This window comes from Rattus rattus, chromosome 3 (genome assembly GCF_011064425.1).
Source record: "Rattus rattus isolate New Zealand chromosome 3, Rrattus_CSIRO_v1, whole genome shotgun sequence".
Classification (NCBI taxonomy): domain Eukaryota; kingdom Metazoa; phylum Chordata; class Mammalia; order Rodentia; family Muridae; genus Rattus; species Rattus rattus.
Window position 1 is genome coordinate 48,090,582 of NC_046156.1, and position 13,139 is coordinate 48,103,720.

Consider the following 13,139-nt stretch of genomic DNA (forward strand, 5'->3'; position numbering starts at 1 on the left):
AAGAGGGAAACTATGAATTCAGTATCACTATTCCTTCTAATTTTTTCAATAAATCATAAATTCTAGTTTTTAAGTGACTAGTAAAGATATTTAAATATTACTGTTTAAATTAAATGACCATATGTAGCACAATATATTTGCTACCCAGATGTCCCTATAAGCAACCAGTCTGATAATTGTGGCATGTTACATACTTCTCTTAACTTCTTTTTTTTTTAATTTTTTATTACATATATTTATTTACTTACATTTCTTTTTTTTAATTTTGTAATTATATTTATGTACAGAAAACTTAAGTGTACATTTAACCCAGTTTAGTGGCGAGTTCTTTAGCCTTTACCTTTTCCAGCTTGTCAATGCGAGCCACAGACTTAGGACCCAGGATGTTGCCTCCCCAGTGGCAGTGGATCGTGTCATAAACGAGCTTCTGTCATTATAGCTTCCACCAGCTTAGCCAGAGCACCCTTGTCTTCCGAGTTGAGCTGTGTGAAGGCAACAGTGGTGCACGTCTTCCTGTGGACCAGGTGCCCCAACCTGGCCTTGCCCTTGATGATGCAATAGGGCACCCCCATCTTTCGACAAAGGACAGGCAGGAAAACCACCAGCTCAATGGGGTCTACATCATGGGCAATCACCACCAGCTGAGCCTTCCTGTTCTACAACAAGGTGGTTACTGTACTGACCCCTGCTTGGAGGGCACGTAGTCTCTCAGTTGGGACGTCCCCTTTGCCAGCAGCTTTCTTCTCAGTGCAGGCCAGCAGCCTTTTCTTCTTCTCCTGCTTTGTCTCTGGCCTGTACTTGTGGGCAAGCTTAAGCAGCTGAGTCACTGTTTGCCTGTCCAGGGCCTGGGTGAACTGGTTGATGGCAGAAGGTACTTTGAGTCGCTTATAGAGGATGGCTCTTCGCTGCTGCAGCCTGGTGTAGCTGGGCCATTTGACGAAGCCTGTGAAATCTCTTTTGGGCTGGATGTCCTTGCCCAATGCCGAAGTTCTTAGGCCTCTTCTCAAACAAAGGATTGACCACCTTTTTGGTCTCCTGTTTCTTGACCACGGTGGGGGCCGGGGCCACCTTCTTCCCCTTGGCCTTCTTTCCTTTGGGCATCTTGCTCTGCTGGAGAAGAGAGAAAGAAGAGGGAATTGTGGGTGATAAGTAAGCAGCCACAGAGATCACGAGAGCCTCTTTACTTACATTTCAAACGTTATTCCCCTTCACTGTTTCCTGTCCATAAGTACCCCATTCCCTCTTCTCCCCCCTCCCCCATATGGGTATTCTACCTATACATCCCCTTATTGCCCCTCCCAATATTCTCCTGCACTGGGGGTCTAACCTTGGCAGGACCAAGTGCTTCCCCTTCCACTGGTGCCCCAACAAGGCTATTCTCTGCTACATATGCAGTTGGAGCCCAGGGTCAGTACATGTATAGTCTTTCTGTAGTGGTTTAGTCCCTGGAAGTTCTGGTTGGTTGGCATTGTTGTTTTTATATGGTTGCAAGCTCCTTCAACTCTTTCAATCCTTCCTCTAATTCCCTCCAAGGGGATCCTGTTCTCAGTTCGGTGGTTTGCTGCTAGCATTGGCCTCTGTATTGGACATGCTCTGGATGTGTCTCTCAGGACAGATCTATATTCGGTCCCCTTCAGCATGCATTTTCTAGCTTCATCAATCTTATCTAGTTTTGGTGGCTGTATATATATGGGCCACATGTGGGTCAGGCTCTTAATGGCCATTCCTTGAGTCTAAACTTTGTTTCCATATCCTCTCCTATGGATATTTCCCCCCTTTTTAGACGGAGTGAGAGCATCCGCATTTTGGTCATCCTTCTTCTTGACCTTCTTGTGGTCTGTGGATTGCATCTTGGGTAATTCGAACTTTTTGGCTAGTATCCATTTATCAAGTGTGTTTTTCTGTGATTGAGTAACCTCACTTAGGATATTTTTTAGTTCATTCCATTTGTCCATGAATCATGAAGACATTGTTTTTGATAGCTGAGTAGTACTCCATTCTGTAGATGGACCACAATTTTTTAATCCATTCCTCTGTTGAAGGGCATCTGGTTCTTTCCAGCTTCTGGCTGTTATAAATAAGGCTGCTATGAACATAGTGGAGCATGTGTCTTTGTTCTATGTTGGGGCATCTTTTGGGTATATGCCCAGGAGAGGTATAGGTGGGTCCTCAGTTAGTTAAATGTCCAATTTTCTGAGGAACCTCCAGACTGATTTCCAGAGTGGTTGGACCAGTTTGCAATCCCACCAACAATGGTGGAGTGTTCCTCTTTCTCCACATTCTCGACAGCATCTGCTGTCACCTGAGTTTTTTATCTTAGTCATTCTGATTGGTGTGAGGTACAATCTCAGGGTTGTTTTGATTTGCATTTCCCTACATATTCAATATAGTACTCAAAGTCCTAGCCAAAGCAATCAGACAGCAAAAGGAGGTCAAAGGGATACAAATTGGAAGGGAAGAAATCAAAATATCACTATTTGCAGATGATATGATAGTATACTTAAGTGACCCCAAAAGTTCCACCAGAGAACTACTTAACCTGATAAAAAACTTTAGCAAAGTGTTGGGGTATAAAATGAACTCAAACAAATCAGTAGCTTTCTTCTACTCAAAGGATAAACAGGCTGAGAAAGAAATTAAGGAAATGACACCCTTCACAATAGTCCCAAATAATATAAAATATCTTGGTGTGACTTTAACCAAGCAAATGAAAGATCCGTATGACAAGAACTTCAAGTCTCTGAAGAAAGAAATTGAGGAAGATCTCAGAAGATGAAAAGATCTTCCATGCTCATGGATTGTCAGGATTAATATAGTAAAGATGGCCATTTTGCCAAAAGCAATCTACAGATTCAATGCAATCCTCATCAAAATTCCTACTCAATTCTTTATACAGATAGAAAGAGCAATTTGCAGATTCATTTGGAATAACAAAAAACCCAAGATAGAGAAAACTACACTCAACAATAAAAGAACTTCTGGGGGAATCACCATCCCTGACTTCAAGCAGTAAGACAGAGCAACAGTGATAAAAACTGCGTGGTATTGGTACAGAGACAAACAGATAGACCAGTGGAACAGAATTGAAGACCCAGAAATGAACCCACACACCTATGGTCACTTGATCTAAAGCTAAAACCATCCAATGGAAGACAGATAGCATTTTCAACAAATGGTGCTGGTTCAACTGGAGGTCAGCATGTAGAAGAATGCAAATCGATCCATTCTTTTTTTTATGTCTTTTTTTTTATTAACTTGAATATTTCTTATATACATTTCGAGTGTTATTCCCTTTCCCGGTTTCCGGGCAAACATCCCCTTCCCCCTCCCCTTCTTTATGGGTGTTCCCCTCCCCATCCCCCCCCCCCCTCCCCCCTCCCCCCCACAAACCAGTTCACTGGGGGTTCCGTCTTTGCAGGCCCCCGGGCTTCCCCTTCCCCTGGTGCCCCTTCTAGGGTATTCATTGCTACCCCTGAGGTCAGAGCCCAGGGTCAGTCCATGTATAGTTTTTAGGTAGTGGCTTAGTCCCTGGAAGCTCTGGTTGCTTTGGCATTGTTGTACATATGGGGTCTCGAGCTCCTTCAAGCTCTTCCAGTTCTTTCTCTGATTCCTTCAAGGGGGTCCTATTCTCAGTTCAGTGGTTTGCTGCTGGCATTCGCCTCTGTATTTGCAGTATTCTGGCTGTGTCTCTCAGGAGCGATCTACACTTCTGCACTTCTTTGCTTCATCCATCTTGTCTAATTGGGTGGCTGTATATATATGGGCCACATGTGGGGCAGGCTCTGAATGGGTGTCCCTTCAGTCTCTGTTTTAATCTTTGCCTCTCTCTTCCCTGCCAAGGGTATTCTTGTTCCCCTTTTAAAGAAGGAGTGAAGCATTCACATTTTGATCATACGTCTTGAGTTTCATTTGTTCTAGGCATCTAGGGTAATTCAAGCATTTGGGCTAATAGCCACTTATCAATGAGTGCATACCATGTATGTCTTTCTGTGATTGGGTTAGCTCACTCAGGATGATATTTTCCAGTTCCAACCATTTGCCTACGAATTTCATAAAGTCGTTGTTTTTGATAGCTGTGTAATATTCCATTGTGTACATGTACCACATTTTCTGTATCCATTCCTCTGTTGAAGGGCATCTGGGTTCTTTCCAGCTTCTGGCTATTATAAATAAGGCTGCGATGAACATAATGGAGCACGTGTCTTTTTTATATGTTGGGGCATCTTTTGGGTATATGCCCAAGAGAGGTATAGCTGGAAAATCGATCCATTCTTATCACCATGTACAAAGATTAAGTCCAAGTGGATCAAGGACCTACACATCAAACCAGATAGACTCAAACTAATAGAAGAAAAAGTAGGGAAGAGGCTCAAATACATTGGCACTGGGGAAAATTTCCTGAACAAAACACCAATGGCTTATGCTCTAAGATCAAGAATCAACAAATGGGACCTCATAAAACTGCAAAGCTTTTGTAAAGCAAAAGATACTGTCATTAGGACAAAATGGCAACCAACAGATTGGGAAAAGATTTTTACCAATCCTACATCAGATAGAGGGCTAATATCTAAAATATACAAAGAACTCAAGAAGTTAGACTCCAGAGAGCCAAATCACCCTATTAAATAATGAGGTACAGAGCTAAACAAAACATTCTCAGCTGAAGATTATTGAATGGGAAAAAAGCACCTAAAGAAATCCTCAACATCCTTAGTCATCAGGGAAATGCAATTCTCCTAACTTCTTAAATGAAGAAATATTTAAAATTTTATTTGCTTCTTGATAACTCAGACTAGTGATGTATATTAATTACAAGTTACTGCTAAGAATTTGCAAGCCATTGGACTATACAGCAAAAGGTCTCCCTCAACACAATTCCTTCCTTGGGAATTAATTTGTTGTATCAATTCTGTTTTCTCTAAATTTTTTTGTCTCATTTATTGTCATGAAGACAACAGGTTTCTACTCCACAGATATAGTCATTTTTCTCATTTCTTCTAACTCTTCTTTCTAGTATCTTTACAAGCATCTAAATATTGTCTTTTTCTTAAAGAACTGTGGAGAAAAAGGGGATGACTGAAATAAAAGTGGTGAGTGGCATGATAACCTAGTGAGCAGAGCAGGAGTTATGAAGACACGTATTTTATGACATTGGTCTGTCTGCCTATTTATTTTCTACAATTGGAACACATTCCATAAAGGCAATTACCAAGAAAGCTAAAATTTTCAACAGCTAAAATACAGTCTTTATCAATTAGGAGTTTCTCCAGGCAAAGAGAGACAGAAGAGATATTACTACAATGTAATTTCTTCCAGGAAAAAAGAAAATCTTTCCTACCAGCGTTTGTCTTTCTCTACATAACAGAATTGTATCTCCTGGTATTTATTATGAATATTTTATAATTAAAGATGATATAAACACTGGTATTCAAATAATGCTTGAATTCAGTCTAAGTATGCTTTCGAGTTCTATAATAGAAACAGGAAACAAAAAACAATTATCAGGGAGTAATGAATTTATTTTAGAATTTATCTGTAACCAGGGAAAACCCATTACTCAAGCAGGAACATGGAGGCAGGAACTGAAGCACAGACCATATATGAACACTGCTTACTGGCTGACTGGTTGTCAATGGCTTACTCAGTGTGCTTGGTCACATAACAGATGCCTTTGAGGTCCATTTGTTTTGATAGCCATGCTTGCAGTATATTTATGAGTAGCTGGTACTACAAAAGTTAGTTTAACTCACCACTTGTAGAGCTTAGAAAGAACAATTAGCTTTCAACTGCAGAGAAGAGTCCATTCAGTCATATGTCTTGACCAACTATAAAATCCAGTCTCCTTGAATATAGTGTCTTCATACTTAATCTTGTTGAATTTTACTGGTCTTCATTTTTGATTAAATAAAATATAACAGAGATAAAGCAGGCCCATTGTTTGGAAGGTCAGTTCCTACTGACAGGGTTTTATGAATCCAAATTGGGTTCAAGAGGCTTTGACTGGAACCTGGTCAGAGTGTAGATGGGACCCCTCCGTTCATTTAGCCTTCTCTGTTTCTATGATATGATAGAGACTGTCCTAGCTCACTACAAATCAGATATGAGTAAGAAACATGTTTACAATGCCCTAAGGATTTAACAGCCTCTTCTCTCCTAAAGTGTGAGAGTGGTTAATTTTTAATTGTTAAATTAGCACTAGCTAAAATTACCTGAAAAGTAATTTCTAAGTGTCTCAGCGTGTGCTAATCTTAAGTTGGCCTATGGATATATATATATATATATATATATATATATATATATATATATATAGTTATATGACTCAGTAAGAGGACCTGTTTATGGGTTGGGCCCTAAAAATGCAAAAGAGTGAAAAAACAAACAAACAAACAAACAAAAGAATAAAGCCAAAAAACTAAGTGAGTATCAGCAGAAGTAAGCATGCAACTTGGGAGCATTCACTTTTTCTTTTCCCTTGACTTACAATATTACATGAGTAGCTACTTTGAGATCCTCATGTAGCTTTTCCCCAGTGGTGAACTGTGGGATTGCAACTAAGATAACATAGCCCCCCGTATTGCGTTTCTTTTGAAGATATTTTATCACAAAAACAGAAACAAAATGAAAAGATTGGGAACCATTTTTTTCTTGAAGACAGATTAAAATACAAAATATACAAAAAATATTATTACAAACATAAACAATAAAGATGGAAAATAATGAGAGTAAACGGGTAAAATGGGCACTGGGACCAAAATGATGGCTAAGATGGACAGTGTAGGGGGGATGGAAAAAAAATTAACTAATTCTATGTGAATGGTTCATCAGCTAAAATGGTGATCATGTATGCAAGAGGCCCAGAATACAGACCTCTAGAATCCACAAAAATGTTGAGTAAACAAGGTGGCCTGCATGAAATTCCAACTTTTACTTTTCATCTTTATTGCATATTTTCTTTATCTACATTTCAAATATTATCCCCTTCCCAGTTTCCCCTCCAGAAACCACCTATTCCAAACCCCCACCCCCTGCCTCCATGAAGGTGTTCCCCCACCCACCACCCCACTCCCTCCTACCTCCCTGCCCTGGCATTCAACTATAACCGGGTCATCGAACCTTCACAGGACCAAGGGCCTCTCCTCCCATTGATGACTAAGAAGGCCATCCTTTGTTACATATGCAGTTGGAAACATGGCTCGCTCCATGTGTACTCTTTGGTTGATGGTTTAGTCCCTGGGAGCTCTGGGGTATCTAGTTGATTGATATTGTTGTTCTTCCTATGAGGTTGCAAACCCCCTAAGCTACAAAAATAATCCCAACTTCTGAAAGCCAAGACTGGCTAGTTAGACTACTCATATTGACAAGCTCTAGGCTTGACTGAGAGGCCCCACTTTAAAGAATTAGATGGAAGAATAGTAAGGAGAGTGTAATAGTGAGCACACAAGGACACACTCAACCCTGAACACATTTGTACCCACACATTTGCAAGCATGCAAACTCACAACACATGTACACATACAGACACACAGATAAGTAAATAAATATAAAATTAAAACACATGGTTATACAATAGTGAAGCAGAGTTCAAGATGTTAAATTTAGGCACCCACCTTTGCTTCAGAGTGTCTAGTGAAACTTCCCCTGATTTCTTAAAGTCAGGAACACTCACTTGATTATCTACATAAGCCTTCAAATTGTTACCATTGGTTAAAATGGTTGAGTGAGACCAGAGATAATGATAAGTAATGGAAACAGATAAAATGTTGCTTGCAACGGGAGAACACAGAGTTGAGTTCCATCACTTACAAACATCAGAATTTGGGTCTGGACATGCACAGGAACCTAGAAGGCAGGACGGTTTCAGCCCATTCTCTGTCCAAAGACTCTGCCCTTATTAGGATTTGTCTTTGAGGTTGTTTCACTCAATGACAATATGTTTTGACTAAGTGTTCAGTCTTAGGGCTAATTAAGCATATTTAAGCATATCAAGAGCTTTCAGTTTGATCAGGAGTTATTTTAGTGATTTAGAGAAACCCCACTGTGAGAAGATACAGCTCTTTCCTCTAGTCTTAAACAGGGCCCTATTAAATCCTCTTAGCTGAAGTCCTGAGGAAACTGTATGTGAGCAATGTAATAAGAACATTTTGCTACCGTTTCACTAGGAGATTAATAGATTCTCTGTGGGTGTTCAAGTCTTCAAATGCATTGCATTTTTATACAGAAAACGATTCATAGTCATTGTTTTCCTCCTTAAGGATAAAGCAGACAAAAAACATAGGGCAAGAATTGACACATACTGTTTAATAGTGTCTGAATGGAACAATTCCTTAGAGAAGCAACTGATAATTGTTGAAACATATTGTAGAAATTTGTTTCTCCAGAGGGAGCAAATTTCTGCCCTGTAGAGTGACTCTTCTGAAGTATTCTGATACATTGACAACTGTCATACAAAAATTTTAATCCTATGGTTCTATCATGTATTCTGGCAACTCTGTCCTGCTGGGTCTAAAAAGCACTTCTGTCCATTAAACTGGACATGCTCTCCTCAGAACATACCACTTTTCTTTCTTACCATTACACGATTCCTTGCCAGTTTCCTGTATGACCTTAGAGTCAGCTGTATTTTCAATGACCATCAAGTTGTCCTTCTGAAGTATTCATGGTATAATCCATTTTTACCTCTGAAGTTTCAAAAAGATATAAATTCCTGTCTTCCATTTTGACTAGATGCAGAAAACAATGTAGTGACGTGTGTGAAATTTTTCTGTCTTGAAAACAGTCATCTAAGAAGAAACTGAGCAGCTTGAAGCAAACAGCCTCATACAGGCCCCAAATCTCTGGTAACCCCCTTTGAAATATTCATCTTAAGAACATGCAGTGTGTTCTGAAACAGCACATGGTTTAGAAAATATTTTAGCCATTCTCACCCTCATGCAAAGTGTGGCAGGCAAATTAATATGCAACAAAATCAAGGAACTCCTCAAGGTCAGGTCTTCTTAGGCTTTACAGCATCCTCTGGATCTAATTAGATAATTTTATCTAATGGAAAAAGAGGTTGTCAATAAATAATTATTTGGGGGAAATAATAGCTCCATGCTAGGAAAAGCAAAATCACTATCATCGAAACTCCAGATATCCAGAGAAACTATACTTCTATCACTATTTCAAAGCCCCTTGTGTCAGAGAAGGAATGTAGAAATGCAGTATTGACCGTACATTGTCGATACTGCATCCTATAAGACAGAATGACACCAGGTTATGAAAAGAATAGTCATCATGGTCAATAGAACTTCAGATGAGGGAAACATTTTCTTTGAGATTTTCATGAGAAATCATGCTGTTAAAGTGTTCTCAAAATTATAATCAGATAAATAATCATAATGCAAAAAAGCAGAAAGATGTCTTGAACTGATACTTCTAGCAGTCATTTTAGTTTAGCTAATATCTTGGTTCCATTTCCTATGGCTGTGGTAAAATGACTTGATAAAAGCAACTTTAAATAAGAAGGCATTGATCAGCTTTCATTCTAGGTTGCAAGTCTTTTATTGGGAGAAATTTTGGCATAAACTTGAATAAGTTACTTCCACAGTCAAGAGCAGTGAGAAGTGACTATATACATGCTTACAACTCAGCTTTTACAGAGTGGATTGGGTCTTCCTGAATCAGTTAATGTTATAAAGAAAATCCTCCACAGATATCCTCTGATGCCACTTGTCCTTGACTAGTGGTTCTCATCCTGTGAGTCACAACCCCTTTGGAAAGCCTCTATCTCCAAATTTCTTTATATTATGGTTCATAACAGTAGCAAAATTATAGTCATGAAGTAGCAACAAAAATAATTTTTATGGCATCAGGGTCATTCCAAAATGAAGAACTATATTAAAAGGTCACATAATTACGTAGATTGAGAACCACTAATCTAAATAATGATTAGTAAGATTCTCTTCCCATGTGATCTAGGTTCTATCAAACTGACAAAACTATCCATCACTTCAACAAAATAAAAGGTTTTATCTTAACATCTTCATACATGGGTTTCATTGTACTTTTCCCTCATGGGTCCCCCCATTCAAACTGCCTGCCCACACCCCTTGCTTTTAGAGCTGTCCCCTTCTTGCCTCCCAGTCAGTATTCAAATTGCTTTTTATTTCTCTAATTCAGCATTTCTCAACCCTTGGGTCACAATTCCTATGGAAAACATTTATCTCGAAGATTATTACATAAGAAAAATTATGGTTCTGATAGAGCAATGAAAATAATTTTCTGGTTGGAGTCATCACAACTTGAGGAATTTTATTAAAGGGTCACATCATTAGGAAAATTGAGAATCACTGCTTCATTCTTAATAAGTTTTAATTTCATAGCTTTTGAACAGAGTTGTGCTGTGGTTTATTAAAATATTTTTTCATGCCATCATGGCGGTGACTATGTATAAGATACCAGATGCCTTTGGAATTTTGTTGGTTGATGATTTTCTTTTGGGTAAGTGTTGTATTTCTATCTGTGCAGGTATACTTGTATGTGTGTATATATGAGGTGGGGCACCCATGACTGTGTGTACAAATGCTTGGAAGTCCAAAAGATAATCACACTTATCACCATTCAGGCATCCTGGTCTCTTTAACTTACTAAATTTGTCCTTTCACATATATACATATATGTAATTCATTCTAATTACTCTCAACCCCCAATCTCTCTTGCCTCTTTGCTACTCCTGGCAATGCCCCTCTTCTGCCCAAGATTCTTCTCATAGTCTCTTTCTGTTTGTTTTGTAAACCACAGAGTTTAACCGGAGGTATCTGTGTGACCATGGGTTTAGATCAATCATTTGGATCTTGAGGAGCTTACCAGTGGGTAAAAAACACAGAAGTCAATTACTGCCTGTCTCATCTCCTACAGGCCATCCATAGTCAAGGAGCTCCTCCCTAGATCCAAGCTTGACTTTTGATAGGGCCAGATTTTTTTTAGGCTTAGTGTAGGTAATTGCAGATGCTGAGACTATGGTTGCAATGGCTGTGCCATGCCCAAGACAGTATTTGGTGAGCTTCTCCATATCTTCCTGCCTTTTCATTTTTTCCAGATCCTCTTGCTCAAGATTTTCTTAGTCAAAGAAGAAGTATATATTATTTTCAGGATTGAGTACTCTACAATGCCTTATCCCCAATACCTTGGAGAGCCATACCATTCATTACAAAGTACATTCCTCTAAGACTGAGTAGCATTTTTTTATGTGTGTATAAACATAAGTAATTTGAAGGCACTATGCTAATACTTTTAAAGAGCAGTAATAAGATCTCTCCTCCCTAGAGCCTATCACCTCTCTATTTGGGGGCTTTTGGCCAGGAGTATAGTGTAGTTATGAATTCTATGCTGTAAATAAAAGCCTCAAATCCAATTATAAAATGGTTGGTTGTCAGCATAAGTTATGTTACTATTACACTAGTGAGCATATCTTGACTAGTAACTTGGTGCTATAGTTCATCAGGTTCACAGCTGTTGAATAAGGTTGGTGAATTTTCTCCCACAATGCCCTGCAGAGCAACATGCAGCACTGTGGAGGAAGCTAGCCAGCAAGAAGGAAGGTCCCAGCTTAGGTCCAACTTATTACCCTATAACTTGCAACCAAAGTATATGTTGTTTTCAACAATAGGGTTTTATCATGTAGTTCTGGTAGGCAAAAAAGAAATGACCGAAGTCAGTATTGTTTCTGGGGGTGCTCCAGAGTCCCTCTGTCCAACAACTCATAAGAAGCTATCTCCCACCGAGCACTGGGACTTCCATTTAATACTCCATACCTTCTAAAAGCAGCTTTTTTTCAGCTATGCCAGGTATCTCCCTTCTAACTTGTTTATTTTATTTTGCTTATTTGTTTGTTTGTGTGTTTCTTTGTTTATTGTCTGTTCAGGAAGCATTTTATTGTTGCTCCATGTATAAGAACTTTTACAGGTGATGGAGCCTTTAAAGCAATTCCCATATGGCCTAACTGTGCTTCTAAATAGAGGTCTTCGCAAGCATCAACGATTGCTTCCCAATTCTCTGCAATGAGCAACCATGTCATCCATGATTAATGGGTCAGTCTTAACGTCAACTTTCAATACTTGGCCTTGACTTGGGAGGCTCTCTAAGCACTGTCATTAACGCAAAGAGAACAGCTTCATCTAAAGGAGAAGATGTGGTCACCATGCTACTCATTTTTCCAGGGTAAACACTCATGATGGTGAAAAAGCAGAGATGACTCCCTGGTTGCTTACGGGACCATTTTCAGCTAATAAATTCACCTTTTACCTTATTGTGATGTCATTCGGGGATTTCACTTTGATGCAGTGCTTAATGTGAGAACTCAGAAGAGTAAGAGACACCTTGGCATCCTTCAGGAGTTGTCTTAGTAGCAACCATTACTTTCTATTTGGTCTAACTTATTCTGTATAGATGCAGCAGAAAAAAAGCAAACTGGTACAGCGACCTTCAATGCCATATTTCTAAACAGGGGGCCTCATAAGCTTGGCAAAGGGCCTGACAACAGATGTACTGAAGCTCTGCATCTGTTGGGACAGACTGGACACTGCTGGGGTGGCCATCTTTTCCTAAATTATAATTTTTAATTGACTAACAAGTAGTAGGTCTTCATGTAAGTATCTTCTGTACTTCCTAGTTTTTAACTTCATGGGTTTGTAGTAATAAATAATACCAGCAACTTCCATTAAATAAGTTAAACAAACATAAATATCTGCTCACCATTTTCCATTGATATGGGTTCACTTGATTTTAAGTTTTGAAATAAGTTTTGAATATTTTTTATTTTTATTTAATTATTTTTTACACTCCAGATTTTATCCCCCTCTCGGCCCACCCACTAACTGTTCTATGTCCCATACCTCCTCTTCCCCCTACCCAAGTCTGCACAAGAATGTCCCCCCACCCCCCACCCCATCCCCACCCACCAGACCTCCCCACTCCCTGAGGCATCCAGTCTCTTAAGAGTTAGGTGCATCTTCTCTGACAGAAGCCAGACCCAGCAGTCCCCTGCTGTATATGTGTTGGGGGCCTCATCTCAGCTGGTGCATGCCTGGTTGGTGATCCAGTGTCTGAGAGATCTCAGGGGTCCAGGTTAATTGAGACTGGTGGTCCTCCTACTGAGGGGT

The 13,139-nt window shown here is 39.5% G+C and overlaps 2 pseudogenes; both read right to left on the reverse strand.

The window, feature by feature from the left end:
* Positions 1–413: 413 nt before the first annotated feature.
* LOC116895772 lies at positions 414–8,715 on the reverse strand (annotated as a pseudogene).
* Positions 8,716–12,011: 3,296 nt separating this feature from the next.
* On the reverse strand, positions 12,012–12,575 carry LOC116895773 (annotated as a pseudogene).
* Positions 12,576–13,139: the final 564 nt, after the last annotated feature.